The sequence below is a fragment of the Cricetulus griseus genome, chromosome 2 (assembly GCF_003668045.3).
Source record: "Cricetulus griseus strain 17A/GY chromosome 2, alternate assembly CriGri-PICRH-1.0, whole genome shotgun sequence".
In the NCBI taxonomy this organism is placed as follows: domain Eukaryota; kingdom Metazoa; phylum Chordata; class Mammalia; order Rodentia; family Cricetidae; genus Cricetulus; species Cricetulus griseus.
This window is the reverse complement of record NC_048595.1, coordinates 159,875,319-159,900,755: the sequence shown is the minus strand read 5'-3', so window position 1 is coordinate 159,900,755 and position 25,437 is coordinate 159,875,319. Positions and strand designations below refer to the sequence as shown.

Sequence of the window (25,437 nt, the reverse complement as noted above, 5' to 3'; positions counted from 1 at the left end):
TCCATTGTGTAAATGTACCACATTTTCTCTATCCATTCTTTGGTTGAGGGGCATCTAGGCTGCTTCCAGTTTCTGGCTATTACAAATAGTGCTGCTATGAACATCATTGAACAGATGTCCTTGATGTATGAATGTGCTTCTTTTGGGTATATGCCTAAGTGTGGAATTGCTGTATCTTGTGGTAGACTCATTCCCATTTTTTTTGAGGAGCCGCCATAATGATTTGCAAAGTGGCTGTACAAGTTGGCACTCCCACCAGCAGTGGAGAAGTGTTCCCCTTTCTCCACATCCTCTCCAACATGAAGTGTCAATGGTGTTTTTGATTTTGGACATTCTGACAGGAGTAAGATGGTATCTCAGTGTTGTTTTGATTTGCATTTCCCTGATGGCTAAAGATGCTGAACACTTTTTTTATGTGTCTTTCAGCCATTTTAGATTCCTCTTTTGAGAATTGTCTATTTAGTTCTGTACCCCACTTTTTAATTGGGTTGTTTGGTGTTTTGGAGACTAGCTTCTTGAGTTCTTTGTATATTTTGGAGATCAGCACTCTGTCAGATGTGGGGTTGGTGAATATCTTTTCCCAGTCTGTCGGCTGCCGTTTTGTCTTTCTGACTACGTCCTTTGCCTTCTCAGTTTCAGGAGGTCCCATTTATCAATTGTTGACCTCAGTGTCTGTGCTACTGGTGAAATGTTCAGGAAGTGGTCTCCTGTACCAATTAATTCAAGGGTATTTCCCACTTTGTCTTCTAATAGGTTCAGTGTAGCTGGATTTATGTTGAGATCTTTGATCCATTTTGACTTAAGTTTTGTGCAAGGCGATAGGCTTGGGTCTAACTGCAGTCTTCTACATGTCTGCAACCAGTTATGCCAGTACCAGAACATCTTCAACATACGAAAGAATACAATTGTATTCCAGTAGTAAGCTCCTTTTAATTGACCAAGATTCAGATTTATCACAAATGTCAGGAAGAAAAATGAAATGAATATGTTTGCAGATAGATTTGGGTACTGATTCCATGCCAACATCTTTGTATTAGTGTTTCTAGGGAAACAGAACTGATAGAATGAAACTATCTATCATCTCTCTCTCTCTCTATCTATCATCTATCCAAACACACACACACAAAGAGAAAGGAGATTTATTAGAATAGATTATAGGCTGTGGTCCTGCTAGGCCAACAATGTCTATCTTTCAATGGAAAATTCTAGAATCCAATAGTTGTTCAGTCTATGAAGATGGATGTCTCAGCTGTTTTTCAGTATACATTGGAATCCTGAAGAAGTAGCATCTAATGCCACTGAAGGAAGGAACTTACCAGGGAGCGTAAGGGCAAGCAGGCAAAAAGCAAAAACTTCTTTCTTTCCTTTTGTGGGTTGCTACCATGTTCCTTTATGTGGCCTAGAATTAGGGATCATCTTCCAAGCTCACATTATCCAATTGAGAAAAATCCCCAACAGTTGTACCCAGATGCTTGGGTATTAGTTAATTTTAGATGAAATCAAGTTGACAACCAAGAATAGCCATCACAATCTTTGTGGTAAATTCTTCCTTTATTATAACATAAGTATTATATCAAAAGTATAATACTTATGGACACATTAAACATTTCTTTGTAGAAAAACAAGAAAGAATTAAGTTAGTATGTTGTGGTGAACAGAATACTAGAATTTAGAGTGCAAAGAAGAGCAATGAATGTAATAATTTAGAAATTATTGTAAGGAATTCAATACAGATCTGATTTAGAAAAATCTAAATACTTTATATTTTGAGTTCTCTGATAAAAATTAAATTTGCTCCAAAATAAAAACTGGTTCAACACTCATGTTTTGACAATCATAGCTCTTCTTTAGAGGAAAAATGCTTATTTCCCAGCATATTTAAAATAGAACTGCACCTTAAATGATGCCTGCATGTAAAAGTTTGTTGTTTTGCTGAATTATCAGCTTCAGTCAAATATTTTGAATCTTTTCCTAAAAGTGGAGATTGAATTTTAATAAATAAATTAAAAATCATAAGCAACTAATTCAGGTATATTTCCTTATCCTCATCTTTATCATTAATATTCACAATATGTAAATATCAAAAATGTTTTCACAGAAGCTGGAAAGATGACTCAGCAGTCAAGACCAATGTCTGCTCTTTTAGAGGACCATGGTTTCATTCCCAGCATCCACACAGCAGTGCACAGCCATCTGTAATTACAGTTCCAGGAGGTCAGATGCCATCTTCTGGCCTCCTCAGGCACCAAGCAGGTAAAACACTGATACATATAAAATAAGGTTTTCACAAAGTACAGGGTAAAAGTTTTATTTATCATATTTATATTTTTTAGTTTGTGTATGCATGTGTGTACTATGTCTATGCACAGGTAGGCATATGACATGGTGTGCTTGTGGAGGAAGAGGACAACTCACAGGAGTCAGTTCTTTTACTGTGTCAGTCCCAGAGATTAAATTTAGGTCATTAGGCTTGGCTGAAGGAGCCTTTATTGTTGAACCATCTTACTGGTCCCAGATATTTAGGTTTTTGAATTGCTGAAGATAGATGCCAGGGCTTTGTCCACAAGATTTGAAACTGTTATATAGTACTAATGTTACTTATGTAGGTAAGGAGACTCAAATACTGTAAGCTCATGGCAACTGTCATCAGTATATATCAATCTCTTCTCAATGTGAATTTCATAGAAGTGATCCTTCAGTCTTCCATCATTCATAACAAGCAGTAATAGATTAGGGACTACCCACATAAACTTGTTTTAGCATAATCACTTTTTATGAGTCTCTCTCTCCAAATGCGGTCACATTTTGTGGTACTAGAGTTTTGGACCTCAGTGGAGGATATTGGTTGTATGTATGTGTGGATACAAATAAACTCACATCCGTTTCTACAGTCTGAATCAACCCAACACATTTCATACCAGCCCTAATAATTAACCCTTGAAACCCCGCTTAGTAGTCCTTTATCCTCTAAAGTAATCTCAGTTCCTTCTGAGTTTCCCAGTTTCCAATTCTCAGAGCATCTAGATGGCTGAAACGCTTATACAGAAGACTCAGAATAACAACATTTTACAGAAACATGGGACCCTTTGCCCATTGCTGCCTCAAGGATTGAAGTGCTCAGAGACAAGCAATTGACATTGGGATGGGACAGGCACTTCTGCCTCCTTGGCCATCTTCCACTTTGAGGACTGGCACTTTTCTGTGCTAGAACGGCTTACATGCAAACGGGCGATCTTTGTTTTCTAAGCTTCTGCCAACATTATCTTCCCTACCTGATACTAAGGTCCTTCCCATTGCTATCCAGAAGAAATCCTCCCCCCCTCCACATACAAAGGCATGTACACTAAATGCTTGGTTACCAGTCTGTGGCACATTTGGAACATGGAAGGAAGTTTAGGAGGTAAGAGGGAAGTCCAGGTACGGGGAATATGTCCTTGAAGGGTACACTGTGATCCTGGGCTCTCTTTCTCTACTTCCAGTCCACTGTGAGGTAAGTCATTTCTTTTGAGATGAACTTTGACCAGTATACTTTGCCTTACCACAGGACAAAAGATCATATTCCAAAGTGACCATGAACTGAAACCTCTTGTGATGGGGGATGTCCTTCTGTGTAATGTGAATATATGTTTCTTTTATTGGTTGATGAATAAATGCTGATTGGCCAGTATCTAGGCAGGAAGTACAGGCAGGGCTATCAGACTATGAGAATGTTGGGAAGAGGAAGGTAGAAGGAGCTGTGACCGAGATGCTATGTAGCCACCAAAGGAGTAACATTCCAGAGCATTACAGGTAAGCCACAGTCTCATGCTAATAATAGTTTAATACAAATGGGTTAGTATTTAAGAGAGGGAGCTAGCCAATAAAAGACTGAGCCATCACCCAAACATTTTATACTTAATTTAAGCCTATGTGTGTTTAATGGGAACTAACTGGCTGAGGACTGGGCAGGACAGAAACTCCATCTACACACTTGTAACCATGAATCCAAATAAAAATCTACTCTTGCTAAACCATCCCTGTATCCCTGGGACGAAGCCTACTTGATCATGGTAGACAATTTTTCTGATATGTTCTTGGATTCGATTTGCCAGTATTTTATTGAGTATTTTTGCATCAATATTCATGAGGGATATTGATTTCTAGTTCTCTTTCTTAGTTGTGCCTCTGTATGGTTTGGTACCATGGTAATTGTAGCTTCATAAAAAGAGTTTGGCAATGACCCTTCTGCTTCAATTTTGTGGAACAATTTGAGAAGCATTGGTAATAGTTCTTCTTTGAATTTCTGCCCTGGGCTTTTTTTGGTTGGGAGAATTTGATGATTGCTTCTATTTCATTAGGGGTTATAGGTCTATTTAAGTTGCTTATCTCTTTTGGATTTAATTTTGGTATGTGATATATATCCAGAAAATTGTCCATTTCCCATTAGTTTTCCAATTTTGTGGAGTACAGGTTTTCAAAGTATGACCTGGTGATTCTCTGAATTTCCTCAGTGTTCATAGTTATGTCCCCCTTTTCATTTCTGATTTTGTTAATTTGCATGTTCTTTCTCCTCATTTTGGTTAGTTTGGATAATGGTTTGTCTATCTTGTTGATTTTCTTGAAGAACCAACTCTGTGTTTAATTGATTCTGGGTATTGTTTTCTTTGTTTCTACTTTATTGATTTCAGCCCTCAATTTGATTATTTCCTGGCATCTACTTCTCCTGAGTGAGTTTGTTTCTTTTTGTTCTAGAGCTCTCAGATGTGCTGTTAATTCTCTAGTGTGACTATTCTCCAGTTTCTTCTTGTGGGCACTTAGTGCTATGAACGTTCCTCTTAGCACTGCTTTCAAAATGTGCCATACATTTGGCTATGTTGTGCCTTGATTTCTGTTGAATTCTAGGAAGTCTTTAATTTCTTTTTTATTTCTTCCTTGATCCAGGAGTAATGCAATTGAGCATTGTTTGTTCACTTTTCATGAGTTTGTAGGCTTTCTGCAATTGGTGTTGTTGTTGAATTCTAACTTTAAAGCATGGTGATACAATAAGATACAAGGAGTTATTCCAATTTTTTTGTATCAGTTGAGGTTAGCTTTGTTGTTGAGTATGTGGTCAGTTTTAGAGAAGGTTCCATGTGGCACTGAGAAGAAGGTATATTCTTTTGTGTTTGGATGGAGTGTTCTATAGACGTCTATTAAATCCATTTGGGTCATAACTTCTGTTAGTTCCTTTCTTTCTTCGTTAAGATTCTGTTTCTTAGTCCTGTCCTGTGGTAAGAATGGTGTGTTGAAGTTTCCCCCTATAAGTATGTGGGATTTTATGTGTGATTTGAAATTTGGTAATGTTTCTTTTACAAATGTGGGTACCTTAGTATTTGGGACATAGATGTTCAGAATTGAGACTTCATCTTCATAGATTTTTCCTGTGATGAATATTAAATGACCTTCTTCATCTCTTTTGATTAACTTTAGTTGAAGTCTAATTTGTTAGATATTAGAATAGCTACACCAGCTTGATTGGAAAATCTTTTCCCAACACTTTACTCTGAGGTAAAGTCCATCTTTGAATTTGAGGTGTGTTTCTTGTATGGAGCAGAAGGATGGATTCTGTCTTCATATCCACTCTGTTAGCCTGTGAATCCATCAATGTAATACACCATATAAACAAACTGAAAAAGAAAAACCACATGATCATCTCACTAGATGCTGAAAAAAGCCTTTGACATAATCCAACACTCCTTCATGATAAAGGTCTTGGAGATATCAGGGATAATGGGTACACACCTAAACATGATAAAGGCAATATGCAACAGCCAACATCATACTTAATCAAGAGAAACTCAAAGTGATTCCTCTAAAATCAGGAACAAGACAAGGGCTTGGTGTGGGGCATGGGAGGATGGGAAGGAGAGTGAACTGGTATTGATATGTAAAATAAGATTGTTTCTTATTTAAATAAAGAATTAAAAATATTTTCCTCTTTAACTTAATTTATTAGGTATTTGGCACAGTAACAAAAAGCTGACTGCCATACATATCACAATGTTTTGTATGCCCTTTTAATGATTTCTTTCTTCTCTCTCTCTCTCTCTCTCTCTCTCTCTCTCTCTCTCTCTCTCTCTCTCTCCCCGTCTCTCTCTCTCTCATCAGAGTCTCTTTATGTAGTGGCTATCCTCAAACTTGCAGAAATTCTTCTCCCTCTGCATCTGCCTCCTTTTGCTGGAGAAAAAGGAATACACAATCATACTTGGCTTCCTTTCATTGATTTCTAACCCACATTGATAAATTAAGGTCACAACACACTTTCTCTTTGTCCTTATTAAAAAATATTAGGTGTAGTTTTGATTCTGCTTTTCTAAAATGCTTCTTCAGGTGACTGAAAGCAAGTGGTATTTGGCAATTAAAAGCTTGTCATTTTCCTTCTCTTTGAAATTGGAGAATGTCATTATGTCCCATCAACACAGTGTTCCATTGATTTGAATGATATTTAAAAGATTTATTTTTCATTTTTTATGTGTGTCTGTGTGGCTGTATGTATATGTGAGTGCAGACAACCACAAAGGCCAGAAGAGGGATCCCCTGGAGCTGGAATTCTAGGCTATCTTGAGCTGGTTGACATGGGTGCTGGGAACTAAACTGGGATCTTCTGGAAGAGCAAGGGGAGTTCTTATACTCTGTGTCATCTCCAGCTACTGTTGGAAATAGAGACTTAGTCCCTGGTGTTGTGCGGCTGTCATCTACAGTTACTGGAGTTATCTCTATTGCCCATCCTTTCACCAGTTATGCTGCTTCCTTCAGTCACTACAGAGTGTCCATACTCATTATCTTCAACTCACTGCTCGCCATTCCTGCTGTCACTGCCTAGGTATACACCTCTTACTTTTCTGCCCAGATTTACCCACAATATATTGCAGTCTACTCTCTGGACCCATACATCAAATATAAGCTACTGACACAATTAATTGGCTACATTATTGGTAGAATAAATGCACTAAAATATGCACCTGACATGTTCTTCTCCTGTCTAATATTCTCCAACGTATGTTGGTGATGTGGACTAGAATACACAAAGCCTTGGGTTCAGTCCCTACCACTGTAAAAATAAATAATTGAAATGACTCCCAACTAGACAAACTCTTACATTTTCTGTTAACCTATGAAACCCATGAGAATTTAATTCTGCTTATTTCTCAATGCTCTCTTATCACATGCCATGTCTAGGCAGTGCTGCTGGCTGTAGTTACCTGGCAGCTTGACTCTAGGCTTCAGTGACACATGCCTGCTGCTTATGAGGCTCCTCGGGCCTGGGGGCCAGATCTTCACCACTGCAGGCCTTTCATGAGCCCTGTACAGACAACCTAATATGATATTTTTGTAAAGTGTACATGACAGCTATTGAATTTCTTGTTGGAGTCTAGACAAGTAGTTCTACAGGTGCAGGCTTTCTCTCTTTAGACTGTGTTTGTTTTGTGTATTGTATACATAGCAAATCCTTAAGTATAATAAAATGCATCTGTGAAAATGAGGTCAAACTATAATGCCCAAGTCCTTTCCTTGAATTATATAATTATTACTGTTTGGACAAGTCTTTTGCACATTTTGAAAAACTTGAATTATCTAATTAAAGCACCTCCTGTTATTGCAGTAAGGCTAAAATGGCAGCAGATGCATAGTTAGCATATTGGTACAAATGGCATCCTGACCACTAGAGTCATATGTAAGTGAACAAAAAGCAAAATTGCAAATTGCAAATCCTGGACATGTGACATACAACTACAACCCCAACACCCTAGACTTGGGAAACTGGGGAAGGAGGATCACAAGTCAGGGATACACAGCAAAACTCTACCTCCAAACCAAAAACAATGCCTGTGCCAACTATCACCTGTATATTTGTTGCTGTTTTTCTGGATAGGGGCATTATTTACAATTTAGGATGTAGTTGCTAATTTTAAAACCATTAAATATTAAATAGGTCTTTAGTGGTTGTCATGTTTCTGCTAGTGAAAATATTTCATCTTCTCCCCTCATCTAACAAGGACTGAGTGAAGATCATGATCAGGGTGATCTTGGCCTTTGTATTACATTAGGGTCACATTTAGGACTTGGATGGAGCAGGCTCTGGCTGCTGCTCATGGCTCCCTAACCAGCATTCTATGAGGCAGAGTTGCCAGGAGCCTGATTGTGCAGAGAAATAGGATGGGATCACTCAGTGTGACAGTCAGGCGAGATTTCACAGATCACAAGTGTTGGGAGAAACAATCAAAAACAAGCAAGGGAAACGTGACTGCTGTGGCTCTATGGAACAAGAGTGGGCTGTTAGCTGGAGTCCAAGGTCACACTGCATCACCCTCCTTTGGGCCAGAGCCCAGGGAAAGGATCTGCCTCCAGGTCTGCAACTGGTAGAGAAGTAGTCTATTTTGAAAATTTCCAGGTATGGCCCTTACCTGGCTCACCTGCAAGCGTGGCAAACTAAAACTTAGCAAGAATTAAGGATAATAAGCCTTTAAATAATGACATTTTTATGGTCCACCCTCAAAGGAGTACAATGCCAACTTTGTTGTGAGGCAGATGGTAAGAAAAAGGTGGATGTGAATCTGATCATTTAGCAGGCAAATTAATTTATGTGACAATAACCAGCCTCCAAATTGGGTTTATTGACTCATTACATTTTCTCCCCATGAAATTTAGTAAAATGCCAAACTCTACATTTTAGAGTTGCTGAAGGTCATTTCCTCATTTAGAAAGGGGCACATTCAGCATGAGTTTGGATCTATAGAAACAGTACTCCAGCAGCTCCAAGTAAGCAATGAGTGATCCATCATAGTTTAAGTATTATGCATTTATGATAAAATTACAGTCCTTCATGAAAATAGAAGCCAAACTGTCTAGTGGAACAAAGGAAATGAACAGGAGGGGGACAGATGAGAAAGGGAAAGAACTATGTTAGGGATTTTGTTCAACATACCATATATATTTATGTGAAAATATCCTCATGCTGTATCTACAATGAATATAGCTAATGAAAAGTAAAAACAGATATTACCCTTTGAGAAATCCTTAACATATTAAAAGCCATCTACTTAATCTGTAGGTTATTATCTTGGAATCAAAATAATTTTCCAAACAAAAATAAAATAAATTTAGAATAACAAACCTTAAATTTCTTGGGAAGAAAGAAGGGAAAGGAGAGACATAATGTAGAATAAGTGCAGGGTTTCGCTCTCATTTGAGTTGGAAAAGTCTACATCCTGTAGAAGGGTCTGAAATTTGAGCCAGTAAGGTCAACTGAGTGAGAAGGAAGATGAGAAGTGACATGGCTATGCAGACTGCACTCCTTAGGTTGCCTGTGGATGGTTTTAACTTCCATGCACTTGAGGTGCCCTTTCTGGAGTCAGGCAACCTGGGTCTGCTGTGTGGGCACCAATGCCAGAAAGGATTGCTTCTTAGACAGGTGTGTGCTTCCCCACACCTACGACACTGTCTCAAAGCATATCCCCAGAACACTTTATTGTTTTGCTGTTTGCCTAGCTCCATAGGACAAGAAGTCTTGGTAGGGTTTCCTTTTATTTGCAATGCAAAAATAATTGGTTGTTGGGTCTCAAACCTAGGGCCTTGCCATGCTTGGCAAACATCCTACCATTGAATACATTCACAGTCCTTGTATTATTTTGTTTTTATTGAAAAAACATCACAGACATTCATCCTTACTGACACAACTTAGAACAGTATTGGTGGGTGTTGACCAGTGATGACATGCTCCCTTTCATCTTTGGAATACTTTAGACATTTGTGAATAGATGAACACAGGGACTTGATTACAATTGTCCTCACTTCTCTGTAGGAGGTGTTCTAAGGCTCCTGTGGACAACTGAGACCACAAACAGCACTGGATCACATGCACAATATACTTTGATTTTTTTCCTTTCTTTTTTCTCTGTGTATCTGTTCTTTTTATTTTTTTATTTTTTTTTAATCATGCAGCCAAGGATGGCCTTCTACTACCAATCTGTCTGACTTCACCTCCCAAGTACTGGATTACAAATGCCACCACGATTTAGCACCATTATTATAAGTAGTAAAAGAGAATAATTATACTATAGTAGTTAAAATACATTTAAAATTCTGTGATGAGCAGAATGGAGGATGCTGCTAAGGAGAGTCAGCCAGAGCAGAACACTTTGCCTGAGGGTAGTGGGAAAGGGGCATGAATTATAACATAGTATAGACGCATCTGAAAAATGCCGGAATGAAATCCTTGTGTTCAAAGACTAGCATGATCTATTTCACTGGGTAGACAGTCTTGAATAATTCATTCAAGGTTGCTTGGTCCGACTTAATGAAGCCAATGTCCTTCGAGTACTGATGGAAGCACTGATGGCACATGTTCAGCCCGTATTTTCAGATCGGACCATGGCGGTTAGAACAGACAAGAGCGAGAGCCTTGGCCGAACTTCCAAACTTCCGCGGGTGACTCCAGAGAGGAAAAAGGAGCCAGCCAGCGCACGCATGCGCTCTTCAAGTTTTTTCTAAGATTTTTTTTTTTTTTTTTTTTTTTTTTTAGTAATGAGGCTTTTCAGATTAGTTGAAAAAATACATAGAATACTCTTGAGACCTTGCCTCAAACCTAATAAATTACTTCTTAAAGCAAAAAAAAAAAAAAAAAGAAAAAAGAAAAAAAAAGAAAAAAAGAAAAAAGAAATCCTTGTGTTCTAATTTAAACAGAAGTAGAGACATTCCCTGCATGGGGGTTTTCTGTCTTGAAAGAGCCAAGTCAAATGCAGGTAGGTGCTTTGAGCTGCAGTTGTCCACAGGTAACTGAAGCCACAAAGGAGGGGCTACTGCATGTCACATCTGCTGATTTGTAGAGCAGCCCAAGAGTCCTTGGAGCAGAGCTGTACCTCTGCAGAGACAAGACTTGAATCTTCTCATAGCTGCATCATAGCCTAAAGTGGAGCTGCCATTCAGTCATAGTTTGTGGTTTTCTTCTGTCAGATGGACTTAGGAACTCTATCTTCCTTTTCGTAGAAACACATTTTGACTTCACTCTATGCCTGCAAATATCCATAAAGAAAAGTGAAGCAAAAACCGTGGAAACCAAGTGTAACAAAGCTGAACAAATCTGTAATTTGTTTAGGAAAAAGTTGATCAAACAAATGAGTCTTATAAAATGGCATCCTTCTTGACAGGTCCATGTCCTGCCCACAGGTCCCTGCCCTCTCCGTAGGCCATTGTCTTGCTCACAGATCCCTGCCCTTTCCACAGGTCCAATCAGTACATTGCTTGCTGTGTACTTGATGAATGCTGTTTCGCTGCATGGCTTCACTGACCCAAGATCTTGCAGTGGCCCTTTGGCCCCATTTTTCTAGCCTGTATTGAGCATGGAACATCACCTCCATCTAACTGTTCCAGTGACAACATCTGGTGTGTGAAAACACTATTGGTCTGACAGCTGTATTCTTGAGAACTGAGTCCCTGGGGTGTCATGGCCTTCAGTCCAGTACGGAGGAACGTAAATACATGTTCTGACCCAATTGAACCACTACTGGCCAGCTACCACTCACTGATGCCATAAACATCATGTGCTGGTCTGAGTTTCCTCATCTATAGAAGGGATCTTGACTATAAAACTGCATGTTGTTCTTCATTGGACAACTCAACCCATTCAGTCTCTATCAAAGAGCTCAGAAACTCCGTGCCTCGCCAACTCTCAGATCACTGCTGTCTTTCATCTTCACATCTACACAGTTTAAGATCTTTTGAGGGATTTTGCTTCCATTTTAAACATATGAGTATTGATATTTATTGAATCCAAAAGCCGATGGGACCTGGCTCACTTTCACATCCTGGCAACACTTTGCAGCCAGTGACATGAGGCGCGTTTGCCAGAAAGGCCTGTTTAATCAAAAGCTTTCATCTGAGATGCATTCTACAGTTGTGGGTGGTGAGGAGCATTTCCCTGAAGGATGACTGCATAGTGGCATAGGGCTGAGCTTTTCACATCTTTGACAGGAGGCAAAACCTTCTACTGAACAAACTTGCACCAGGTAGCCAGATAACTGCCCTGGAGACAAGCAGTCAGTCAGCTAATTGCTGCCTGGATCTACAAGGCTTAAATTGAACAGCAAACAGGCATAGCTGCTGTGATACGTTGAAATGGGCCTCCATGTCTCTATGGAAGCATGGGCAATTCTCAGGAGCTCACAGAAGGGAGAGCAGCCCTGTGTGTGCAGCAGAGAGGGGAACACTGCTAGAGGAAGGGAGCCTGCCTTGAATAGTTTGCTGTTAGTAGTAGTTAAAGGGTTACCAAGGCCGAGGCTTGACCTGGAGCTTAGACCTGTGACATGTAGATTGCATTTTCATCATCTCCCTCACAAGGTGTGATTGTCAGCTGAGGATCACTGATTAAACACCTCCTGAGGGACAGACTACAAGCCTCCCCACAACACTCACCCCAGGCATTTGGTGGTAGCAGGTGTGGGGAGACAAGGCTTTCAAATGGAAACTGTAAGCTAAGGCATCACCCTGCCATATCCAGTAAGACCCTCTGGTGGTTTGAGTAAGAATGGCCTCAAAGACTCATATGTTTGAATACTTGGCCCCAAGCTGATGGAACTATTTGGGATGGATTAGGAGGTGGAATCTTGCTGGACCTCCATATGTCACTGGGGGCCAGCTTTGAAGTTTCAAAAGATTGGGGCCATTCCCAGTGTGTCTCTTGCTCTCTTCCTACTACTTTGGGATTAAGGCATAAGCTCACAGAGGTTTCTGTCACTCTCAGAAACCATAACCCCCCAAATAAAAGGTTTCTTCTATAAGTTATCTTGGTAATAGTGTCTTATCACAGCTATAGAAAAGTAATTAAGACGGACCCCTGTTACCACAGTTGGGTTTGAAGGATGACAGTCCCACTCATTGTGGTTCCTTCTCCAAAGTTGGGACAGTAGGAAAGTCAACAAAGAACACAAAGAGATTGTCATATTCTGTGCACTTCTAGTGACCATAAAGTGAGAAACATGGAGGGGGTCCTGGTCACAGCAGGACCTTGTAGCAACTTCACACACTCTTCTTCTCTCTCCTCAGCATCAGGATTGTTTTAGCTATCCTGGGTTTTTTGTTTTTCTATATAAAGTTTAGTATTATCCTTTCATAGTCTGTAATGAATTGTGCTTTTCATATATTCTTGATTTTGCCTTTAGAGAAGCACTGATATCAGAGATATCTGGACCTGCCAGTAACAGCAGTTGTTAAACATACCTCACCTTCTAACCTGCACGGATAATCACACAGGCCACCTGCCCTTCTCTCCATCTCCAACTCAGTGCCAGGCTTATCACAAGCCTGGATTCAATGTTAGACCACCAACACTGTCATCTCCTGCTCCATTGCTAGAAAGAGAACTCTTAGGGCCCAATCCATACTCACTGAGTAGGAAACCAGGGGAGTGGCAATATGCCCATCTAAACAGCTGTCACACCTGACTGATGTTCACTCAGTGCTGTAGTTAAGGCTACCCAAACAAAACTACAGCTTGGGTGGCATCAACAGCAGAAACTAGTCCCTCATGTCTTATGAGGCTAGAAGTCCAAAATCTAGGTGTTGGCAGATTGCAATCTGGATGATGCTTCTCTTCCAGGTTTGCAAATGCCGTTTTCTTGCTGTGTCCTGTTCTCACATGCTGTGGTGACAGACATCATCTCTGTATATTTCTTCACTCTTCTAACAAAAGCATGAGTTGCAGCCTTAGGGACTCCACACTCATGACCACATCACTCCCTGAAGCTTGTCTCCGTGTACCATCCTAGAAGTTGTGTTTCAATCTAAGGATGGGAGATACAATTATTTAGTTCACAGCATTTATGTTTATGAACTCCAGACAGTGTCCAACTCCTATCAGCTCATCCACACTTATTTAAAAGAATACCTTCTTTCCCTAGCCACAGCAGAGTTTCCACCAGGCCTAATGACTACAGCCACTCATCCAGTTCAGATTGCTGAAGTAACTGTAACTAAGAGAGCTCTAGCACATTGTGCCATCCAGTCTAGATGTTTACATATAATAACTCAACTGTCCTTGTCTTAGTCAGGGATTTTATTGCTGTGAAGAGACATCAAGGCCACAGCAACTCTTATAAAAGAAAATATTTAATTGGGATGTCTTGCTTACAGTTTTAGAGGTTCAGTCCATTATTTTCATGACAGAGAGCATGGTGGCATGCATGTAGATGCCATGTTGGAGCTGAGAATCCTTACATCTTGATAGGAAGACAACAAGAAGTCAACTGAGAGTCACACTTAGGGAAACTTGAGCAAAAGAGACCTCAAAGCCCAACCCCAGTAGTGATACACTTCCTCCAACAAGGCCACGCCTCTTAATAGTGCCACTCCTTTTGGGGACCATTTTCTTTCAAACGACTACAGTCCTCATGACAGGCTTAATAAAGTAGGCACCCATTAATTCTTTTCAATTCCTTTCTTGCTCCTAGCCCTTGCAGCCACTGACCTTTTCACTGTCTGCCAAATTCTGCTTTCCCTGGATGTCATACAACTGGATGCTGCCATCTATGGCCTTTTTGACCAGCTCCTTTCACTTCAGAAGATGCACTGACATCTTCCCACGTGCTCTCAGCTCATGAAAGGTTATTTCTCTTTAGTTCAGAATAATATTCCAGTATGTGAATATACCACAACCTATGTGTCCGTTCACCTGTCAGCTTTGCATAAGAAAACTAAGCCACTGAGGAAATCAACTCACTGGTTCCAAAGCAGTTGGCGGGAGGAGAAGCAGCTCCGAGACAAAGACACATGTCCCTGGCAGCCATGCTGTCACTACCTCAAGTAAACTCCCCTGGGCTACTCATTTCTGAAACATACCATCTTCTTTTTTTCTACTCAGTGAGTATATGCAAGCACTCAGAAATCTCACAGTAGGCCGGTGGGATGGCTTGATAGGTAGTCACTTGGAGCGTAAGCCTGACAAGCTGAACTCCCAGCTCAGCGTCAATGTGAGGTGGAAAGACAGAATGACTTCACATATTTTTTTCTCTGCCCTTCCTACTCTTGTTACTGCCCCCAAACACAAACAATAAAAAAATATAAAAAGAAACCTCCTTATCTTCTGAGCCTCCTTTGTGCACCTGTCTAATAATACACTTACTGGAAAGTCTGAAAACCCATGTATTTTCTTTCATGCTGGTGAGCACTCACTAAGTTAGTGAGAAAACATTTCACAAAAGACAGTACCTCAAAGGTTGCCACATGTCTCTGGCCATAGGACCACGACTTCCCTTCTGCATGAAACAGAACTATTCCCTACTAGAGCACAGGCTTTAGACGACCATGACCTGGGGTGGGATATGGGCGGTCTTCTTGATGAGTGCTGGCCAATAGGAAACCAACATCCCTTAACTGAAAGAAGGAAGAAAGCGGGGGTAGAGAACAGGGGGGAAGAAGGAGAGAAAGAGAGAAAAGGAAGAGGGAGGAAAAGGAAGAGAGAGAGGGAGGCAGATAGGGGGGCCTCAGCAGAAATTTAGAGGCTTTTCCTTTTCTAGCCGGCAGCTTCCACAGTTCCCGCGCCTCTGTAGTTTCTTATGGCTCTGTAGGACTTGACTCGTGGGCCCTGTGGCATCACTCCTAGGACTCTCCTCTCCTGCTTCTCTCCCCAAATCCTCCACTATCATCAAGTTTATGACTTTGTGAGTCACAGAACTGAGCAATGCTAGGACACCCAGGATATAAAATGGTGTTCTTGTGAAATCCATTTTATATATACATGAAAATTAAAATAGTACAAGGCATATACATGCATAAGAATTGAACCCGTTGGAACCTGGCCTCTCTGCAGAAAGTATTATCAAGATAAAAGTTAGGGCCACTGGAGGTGGTCTCACTGTTTTCTGGTGGGGTTTACACAGTCTGGACACCACAGCCAGATGCCTTGCTAACTGTTGAAGGGTTCTCAGCTAACAGGAGTGTGCTTCTTAGCAGAGGCCCAGGCCACCCAAGAAATCAGAAGGCTCATGCAAGTCTAAACTTGCCAGTCTAAGGGAATTAAGGTGAATGCCTTCAACACAAGCTCACTTCTCTTCCTGGACACATTCAGCCAGATGTTTGACTCAGCTGTAGTTGATCCCAACTGAGGCCAATGATGTAAATTACCTTGTTGAGCTAAAACAAAGGGATTTTCACAGTGGGGCATTGTAGCATGCCCCTTTATGCCCAGCTACTCTTACTCCAGGAAGATCAAGAGCACTGGAGACTAGAAGCTTCCGGCCAGGCTTTGAAACATAGCAACACCTTGGCTATGCCCTTCTACTGTATGCAAACTTCCACCTCCTTTCTAAAAGGGTTGCTTTAGTGAACATTGCACGGGAGTGCCGTATTCACATGCTGCTTGCCAGCACACGGCCTTATAAAGATGTAGTGAGCTTGTGGCCTCAAAGGGCCTCCTGAAGTGTTTCTTTCCATGGGACTGCTGCTTGTTGAGTTGTGTCTCGGGATTCATACCTTTAAGTCCAAACTCTGGTACCTCAGGATGTGGTGGTATTTGGGGATAAGTTCTCTTATTTATTCTTCATTGCTAGAGATAAGACCTTTAACAAAATAATTGAAATAAAATGAAGTCATGAGAGCAGGCCCTGATCTGTAATAAAAAATATTGGGAAACTGACAGAGATACCTGGCACATATGTGCACACACAGATGACATGTGAACACTATGAAGATGTCACCATCTGCAAACTATGCTGGAAGCTCCAGGAGAAACCAGTATTGCCAACATCTTGATCTTTGACTTCAGTCCCCCTGTCTGTGAGAAAATAAATGTCATTGCTGCAGCCACCCAGATGGTTGTACTCCATAAGGCAGCCGTCACCATCTCCCATGCCAGTACATACATCTAATTTTTACTTTTGTTTTGCATAAGCAACAAGTAGCAAAGCATTGGCCTAATTTAACTACACAATCCCCCCTTCTTCTGGAAACCAAGGAGAAAGCCTGTCAGCTCTGTTTCCAAATGCTTTTCTCGTACCAGCTGTTACATTTTCTCAGAATAATGATGTATAAGCAATAATTCTGGATCAATTCCAAGGTTTATAATCAAACCATAACTCTTCAGAAAAAAATTCACGATGTATGTATACATCCTACTAAGTTATTGAATGAAACGGTTTTACAGTTGGGAAGGCAACCATGTGTCTTATTGAGAACATTTTTCAATGGAAAAAGTATTTTAAGAATCTTAGTGAAATATTTATCTAGATACTTACAACCAGTCTTCATAAACTGGAAGGCAAATCTGCCTTGATGGAAATCTTCAATTGCTTCTGACAGGGATAATTTTACAAAGAACTTTAAATATAAGCCAGAAGGACTGTTTTAGCTTCCAGACTTTGCTATAACTAGAACTGGCTAATTATGAAAATTCACTCATCCTGAAGGAATGCTTGGAATTCTCAGATCATAGAATCCCAACAGTTTCTGCTGTTGACTGACACACTTGTATCTAGGTGATATTGTTAATCCTCTTACAGGACTTTGACTCAAAACATCTGTGCTGCATAGCTTTAGGTCAACTTGACACACGCTGTAATCTGAGAAGAGGGAATCTCAATTAAGAAAATGCCTCCATAAGATCAGGCTGCAGGCAAGCCTGTAGGGAACTTTATTAATTAGTGATTGATGAGTAAGTGTCTAGCCCATTGTGGGTGGTGCCACCCCTGGGCTCAAGGTCCTGGGTGCTATAAGAAAGCAGGCTGATCAAGCCATGCGAAGCAAGTCAGTAAGCAGCATGGCTCCATGGCCTCTGCACCAGCTCCTGCCTCTAGGTTCCTGCCCTGTTTGAGTTCCTATCCTTTTATGGTGAAAAGTGATCTGGAGGTGTAAGTCAAATAAACTCTTCCTTCCCCAAGTTGCTTGGTGTTTCATCACAGTGATAGTAACCCTAAGACAAAAATGGCTGGCGATGCAGTTCAGCATTAAAAGCCTTACCTAGCATGAGTGATGCTTTAACTTCCACCCTCAGTGTGAATCCATGTATGTGTGTGCACAGGTAAACTCTTGCTCTCTCTCTCTCTCCATCCAAAAAGTTTGATAACTTTGATAACTGTCAAAAGTCTGTAGTCAGGAGCTTATAAATCCTAGGTCAGCCTGGATTATGTAGTGAGATCTTGTTTCAACTCAGTTTTCTCTGATGGTTCCTATTACTGAAGACTTTTTGTATGCTTAGCAGGCATTTGTACTTATGTTTGGAAAGCTGTCTGCTTATTTCATTACTCACTTACTGTTAGTTTCTTGTTCACTTCTCTGAGACCTTTGCGTATTCTAGGTATTAATCCTATCACAGATGTATAGTTGGCATGCATTTTTCCCGTTCTGCAGGCTGTGTCCTACATTCAAATACTATTTCTTTTGCTGTGCAAAGATTTTTTAACTGCATCAAGGCCAATTTGTCAACCATTGACATTATTTCTTGAGCAATAGACTCCTATCAGAAAATTCTTTCCCATGCTTTTGTCTTAAAGTGATTCTCCTGCTTTTATCTCTAGCTGCTTCTGAGTTTCAGGTCTAACATGAAGGCCTTTGTTACAGGTGGAGTTTATTTTTTGATCAACATTTTAGCCTGAGGTCAAAGAGATTCATGAGATCCTGATGGGAGAAGTTCTATATGTTGAAAGTTTATGTTTCTCTTATTGGTTGATGAATAAATGCTGATTCGCCAGTAGCCAGACTGGAAATATAGGTAAGGCTACCAGATGAGAATTCTGGGAAGAGGAAGACAGAGAAGAGACACCAGGGAGATGCCATGTAGTTGCTGAAGGAGTAACAGGTCCAGGCATTCTCCAGTAAGTCAAGACTACATGGAGATATATACTTTAATAGAAATAGGTTAATAATTAAGAGAGAGCTAGCCAATAAGAAGCCTGAGCCATTGGTCAAACAGTTTATAATTAATATAAGACTTTGTGTGTTTATTTTGGACTAAAGGTCTGTGAGACCTGGTGGGACAGAAACTCCATCTACAAATGGCATCCAACATGGGGCATGAAGCCATAACCCTGGGATTAAGAGTCCTATGCTCTACCAACTAAGCTAGCCGGGCCTACCCCTAATGGAGGATATATGGACACTTGATGGTATTTTGGGAAGGATGCATGAGGGTTTTTTAAAAAGGATGTGCATCCAGGTAGGTTGACCATACTCCAATGGGTGGCCCTATTTCCAGAAGTATATGGGTGGCACAAATTGGTATTCAACCAGGATGACTCCTCCATGCCAGCTAGCTCTCACAGTACTAGAAGGTAGTGTCACTCACATGGGAACCCTGTGGGCTTCAATCATGACTGGTTGTTTCCTAATAGGTTTTTAAAGGACATAAAGTTGAGGGGTAAGAAGGTAAGGATTTGGGGTGGATATTGGAGGAGTTAAGGGGAGTATCTTGGGGTGAATATATATGTGATCAAAATATATTCTATGAAAATTTAAAGAATTAATAAAAGGAATTTTAATTCCAATGATATTTTCATATAAGCAGAAGAAAACAACTTCATACTCATATGGAAACACAAAAGACCCTGGGTAGCTAAACAATACTTACCAAAAAGAGTAATACAAGAGGTATTACCATTCCTGATATCAAATTATACTATAGTATCATAGTAACCAAAACAACACAGAAAGGGCAGATAACTAGAAGCTCTGGTCAATGGGATAGATTCGAGAATCAGTGTATAAATTCAGCTATAGACATGAAAATTTTTACATAAAAAATGCCAAAAATATACATTCAACGGAAGCCTCTTCAGCTAATTATGTTAGGAGGAAACATATGCTGTACTCCCGATCTTGTAGCATCCTTTGATGTCCAGAAGACACTGTTTTTCATTCTGATCCTCCTCAATGTCTGTCTTTTACAACTCATTCCACTCTCTCTTCCAAGATTGTTCCTGAACTTTGAGGAAGAGGTGTGATATAGATTTTCTATTTGTGGCTGAGCATTCCACAGTCATTTTCCTCTGTGCTTTGACCAGTTTCTGCATTAACCGGCACCCACTGCATAAAGAGACATCTCTGATCATGCTTGAGGGCTGCACTACTCTAGGGATAGAAATACAAAATTAGAAGGCAGTTTGATGCTATGTCCATTTAGCAAAATACTACTAGTAGATTTCCCCCTGGGGCCTGTGAGCTCCCCAACTATGGGTTCCTTTGACAGATTTTCATATGTCTGTTCCTGTGTAGCAAGCCTTAAATCCAATAAGAAAGCAATTGGTTACATCCTTTAACATTTGTGCCACTATCTCATCCATGTACCTATATTTCTATTGCTATACCAGTCATGATTGCAATTCACTGGGTGTACACATGAGTGACACTACCTTCTAGCACTTTGAGAGCTAGCTAGCATGGAGGAAGCTTTCTGCTCAAATATTAATTTGATTTTGCCATGTTTTATGATCAGTGTATATGTTGTCTTTGGGAACAAGATCTTAGCATTGAATTTAGGTGGGCAACCAAAGCTACAGAGAAGACCTGTCTCTTTTTGATTTTTTGAGACAGGGTTTCTCTGTGCCTTTGGAGGCTGTCCTGGAACTAGCTCTTATAGACCAGGCTGGTCTCAGACTCACAGAGATCTGACTGCTTCTGCCTCCTAAGTGCTGGGATTAAAGGTATGTGCCAACAACGCCCAGTTATCCTCTATTTCTTTGGGGGCAGTGGTCTCTGAAACACCTTTGACAGTTTGAGAAGAAATATTCCTTTTACTTTTTTTTATTTTTATAATTGCAATCAGACCAATTTTAAATACAGAGACAAGCTTCTTTTACATGTAAATCCCAGTTCCCTCTCCCTCCCTCTTCCCCTACTCCCCCATCCCAACCCTTTTCTGCTCCCCAGGGAGGGTGAGGCCTTCCATTGGGTATCTTTAAAGTCTGTTATATCATTTGGATCAAGGCCTAGACCTTCCCCCATGTATTTAGGCTAAGAGAGTATCCCTCTATGTAGAGTGGGCTCCCAGAGTCCATTCGTGTACTACGGGTAAATACTGATCCACTACCAGAGGCCTCATAGATTGCCCAGACCTCCAAACTGACATCCTCATTCAGGGGGTCTAGAAGAGTCCTATGCTGTTTTCCCAACTATCAATCTGGGGTCCTTGAGCAATCCCTTGTTCAGGTCATCTGTGTCTGTGGGTTTCTCCAGCCTGGTCTTGACCCCTTGCTCATTACTCCTCCCTCTCTGCAATTGGATTCCAGGGTTCAGCTCAGTGTTTAGCTGTGTGTCTCTGCTTCTGCTTCCATCAGCTACTGGATGAAGGCTCTAAGATGACATTTAAGGTGGTCATCAATCTCATTATCAGAGAAGGGCATTTAAGGTAGCCTCTGGATTATTGCTTAGATTGTTAGTTGGGGTTAACCTTGTAGGTCTCTGGACATTTCCCTAGTGCCAGAATTTTTTTTAAAACCTATAATGGCTCCGTCTATTATGGTATCTCTTTTCTTGCTCTCCTCTATTCTTTCCCTGACTGTTACGATAAATCTTTCTGCCAAAAGCTGCCTGAGCCCTACCGACACGTGTGTGCTTTACGCCAGCTGCCTGCCCGAGTTAGGCCCAAATGAATACACAGAGAGACTTGTATTAGTTACAATGCTGCTTGGCCAATGACTAGGATTCTCATCTGTTAGCTCAGTCTCAATTATCATATGTCTATATATTTTATAAGACTTATCTTATCTGACACCTTATTGACGTCCCTCCTAGCTGGTGGATCACATTGTGCCGCTGGAGCAGGAGCCGAGGGGGAGAAAGAGGGCCCTTCCTGTTTCTCTTTCGCTTAAATATGAGTCTCCTTGCTATGTCACTTCCTGTATGGATCACCATTTCTCTACTACATTTCCCAGAATCCTCTTTGACTCCTAGTTCCGTCTAACTTGCTGTCTCATTGGCCAAACAGTATTTTATTCAATAATCAATAAGATAAACATACACAGTACATTCCCCATCACCTGACCAAATCTTTCTGCTCTCTCTTGTCCTCCTTTCCCCTCCTCTTCTTTCCTCCTCTTTCTTCTAGCTCCCTCTGCCCTCCCCCATGCTCCCAATTAGCTCAGGAGATCTTGTCCCTTTGAGGGGAGGTATTCTTTACCAACATTTGACTTTTTGTTTGACAATCTATGGCTTCTTGGATGAGTATAAATAATAATGAATACACACATATGCATATGAAGTTTATAAAATAGTTTTCCATATTGCTTTTCAAACACTAGATTCCTAGTGTTGGTTCCTCCCTGGGCCTCTTCTCTGGCATATCCTCCCATTAATCTTTCCACTCAGACCTCCCTCTCCAGGATTCCCGCTTTGTCCTTCATATAGCCTCTCTGCTACTTCTTCCCCTTCCCTTAAGATATTTCTTTCTCCTCCCTACCAATATTCCATTTCTAATTTTCTGAATTATGCAGAAAACCTGAATTAAACACAAAAATCTAAAGGTTTGATGCTAAGACACTTATATGACTGAGAACATTATTTTGTTTTTCTGGTTTACCTTACTTAGCATAATATTTCCCATATCCACATATTTGCCTAAAATTTTATTTCTTCTTTATAGCTGAAATTTTTTTCCACTGTATTTAGACATCACATTTTTTATTATCCCCACATTGGTTGATGGACACCTAGGCTGTCTTTTCCCTAGCTATTGTGAATAGAGGAGTTATCAGTATAGTTCAGCATGTATTTATGTAGTAGGAAATAGCATTCTTTAAATTCTTTAAGTATATGACCAGAGGAGGAGGAGGAAGAGGAAGAAGAAGGAGGAGGAGGAGGAGGAGGAGGAGGAGGAGGAGGAGGAGGAGAAGGAGAAGAAGAAGAAGAAGAAGAAGAAGAAGAAGAAGAAGAAGAAGAAGAAGAAGAAGAAGAAGAAGAAGAAATGTCTGATGAAGCAGAAATATAATACCAGGCATGAGAAACCCTCTTTTAAGTTGTTGGTCAGGGATGTCCAAGACTAACAAAATTTGTAAAACAATTGCTATTGCACTTGGTTGCTCTCCAGAGATGGAAGGTAAGTTCCTATAGCTGAAGACATCATGTTCTTCAGATACAATCTGATATAGAATTGACCTGAATCCCTTCAAGAAGATGCTATGCAAGCTTGCAAAGGAGGGAAACAACCAACAGTCCTTGCGAGCTGTGATACTTATAAGCCACAATAATGACCAACATGGCATGATAACTCTAAGTGTATAGTAGTGGTACACATACCTTAGTGGTAACCAGAAGCTCTGTAGTTAGACTTAAGAACTGATCAAGCCAGGCAATGGAGTCATATGCCTTTAATCCCAGCACTTGGGAGGCAGAGGCAGGCAGATCTCTATGAGTTCAAAGCCAGCCTGGTCTACAGAGTGAGTTCCAGGACAGGCTCCAAAGCTACACAGAGAAACCCTGTCTTGAAAAAACAACCAACAACAACAAACTACTTTAAAGACAGAAAAAATTCCTGGTACCTGAAACCTAGACAATTACCCAGGACTAGTGAAGTCAGGGATATGAGGAGAATATACATGCATACTTTACTAAAACATCATCATACCTAACTACACTCTAAATATTTGTCCTCATACTCACAGATAAATATAGTTTTCATCACCCAGCAATGAAACTTCTCTTTGCGACAGATGGAGACTGTTGGGGCCTTCAAGAAGTCCCATAATAGACCACCAGTCATGTATGTAATAAGCAAGAACACTTTATTAAAATTTCAACATGATGGGGCTGCACATGGTGACAAGAGAAGTCTGCAGGCTTCTTTTAATCAAGATTTAGGGAATTCCAGGGAGGGAAGGTTAGTCTGGAGGCTGGTTGGTGGGATTAAACTAAAAGTTTATGGGTTGCTATAGGATTGGTTGGTGGCTCAGTGTTTAGGGGCTTTTCAGCTGCAGGGTGGGAAAAGCTATCTTTACTTCTTTTACATCTGAACAAAGTCATGGGGAACCCTCTGATTGGTTGTCCCTGGGTTCCAGCTTTCCCAAGTACTGATTTCTCAGCTCCAGTTGGTTTCACTAAACTGAAACTAAGGCCTGGTCCCTGGCAGGGGCCATTAGAAACCTATGGTAGTTCTGGTCTGGCTCTCTCGTCCTCTCAGATACCACTCCAGAAAACCACAACCAATCAAAATGCAGAGTTCTGGAGCCCAGCCCAAGTGGACACATCTACAAAATACTCTGCCACCCAAGACTGAGGGAACATTAGGGAAGATGGTGCTAGAAAGATAGTAAGAACCAGAGGATCAGGAAGTTTGCTGTGAAACTGTGTCTTCTAGTAACGTCAGATGCTACACCCATAAAGTCTCACCAAATGACTGATCAAAGATGAGCAAACAACAATAATGATACCAAAGTGAACAGGGGAAAGGCCACAAAGCCTCAAACCTATATCTTTCTTTTTTGCCATTTTTTATTAGCTATACATTTTCCACTCTCCTTTCTTACTCCCCTCTCCCATCTCAGCCCCCATGTCCCCCACACTCTTAATTTACTCAGTAGATCTTGTCTATTTCCCCTTCCTAGTGGATCCATGTATGTCTCTCTTATGGTACTCTAGTTTCTCTGGGATTGTGGCCTATAGATTTATTGTCCTTTGCTTTATGTCTAATATCATATAACATATTTCTAATATCACTTATGAGTGAGTGTTTGTCTTTCTGGGTCTAGGTTACTTCACTTACAATGTTTTTCTAGTTCAATCCATTAGGCTGCAAATTTCAAGATGTCATTGTTTTTTACTGCTGAGTAGTACTCCATTGTGTAAGTGTACCACATTTTCCTTATCTATTCTTCAGCTGAGGGACATCTAGGTTGCTTCCAGGTTCTGGCTATTGCAAAAGTTGAGCAACCTACATCTTTCTTATTCTAACATTCTACATTCAAAGCTAACACACAGCATGAAGATTCTGCCTTCCCATTGGATGAGGGTCAGTGCATTGTTTCAATTGCTCTGAAGCTTTGTAGCTCTCACCTCCAAGTTTCAGGACATGGTATCTTACTACAGCTCTTTCTGACACCATCTTTTCTTGCTCTGCCATCTTGCTTCAGAAGAGCTTCCCAAATGAAGGAAACATGGCACAAACTTGTGGTTATAAAAGCTTTCTGCTTGAGACCTCTTTAAGAAGGCATTGATTCTATCCTGAAGCAGGACCAGGGAAGATTTCTATGAGGTTTCTACATTTATGACAATGGCCTTGTCATGAAATCCTAAGAGCCCCCTATTCTACTTTGTAAGGGCATCAAGAATTGAGCATTTTTATGAACACATCTCTGATCCATGACTGTCATGCAGTGTGCCATTCTGTGCCTTCAGTCTTATGGCTGGAACTAGTGGTTCTAGGATGCAACTGTTATTGATTAGCACAACCACACCATTTGTTTCAGGGTCACAGTTAACGGGGATTTTCACATAATTCATTGAATG

At 40.6% G+C, this 25,437-nt stretch overlaps 1 long non-coding RNA gene across 1 annotated transcript; it reads right to left on the bottom strand.

Annotated features, from left to right (window-relative positions):
• Window positions 1–9,246: 9,246 nt before the first annotated feature.
• Window positions 9,247–17,631, bottom strand: LOC107978485. The gene is made up of 3 exons (XR_003481950.2): window positions 16,655–17,631; window positions 16,483–16,568; window positions 9,247–11,030 (listed from the first exon to the last, which is right to left on the bottom strand). It is a non-coding gene; the product is annotated as an uncharacterized LOC107978485 (long non-coding RNA).
• Window positions 17,632–25,437: the final 7,806 nt, after the last annotated feature.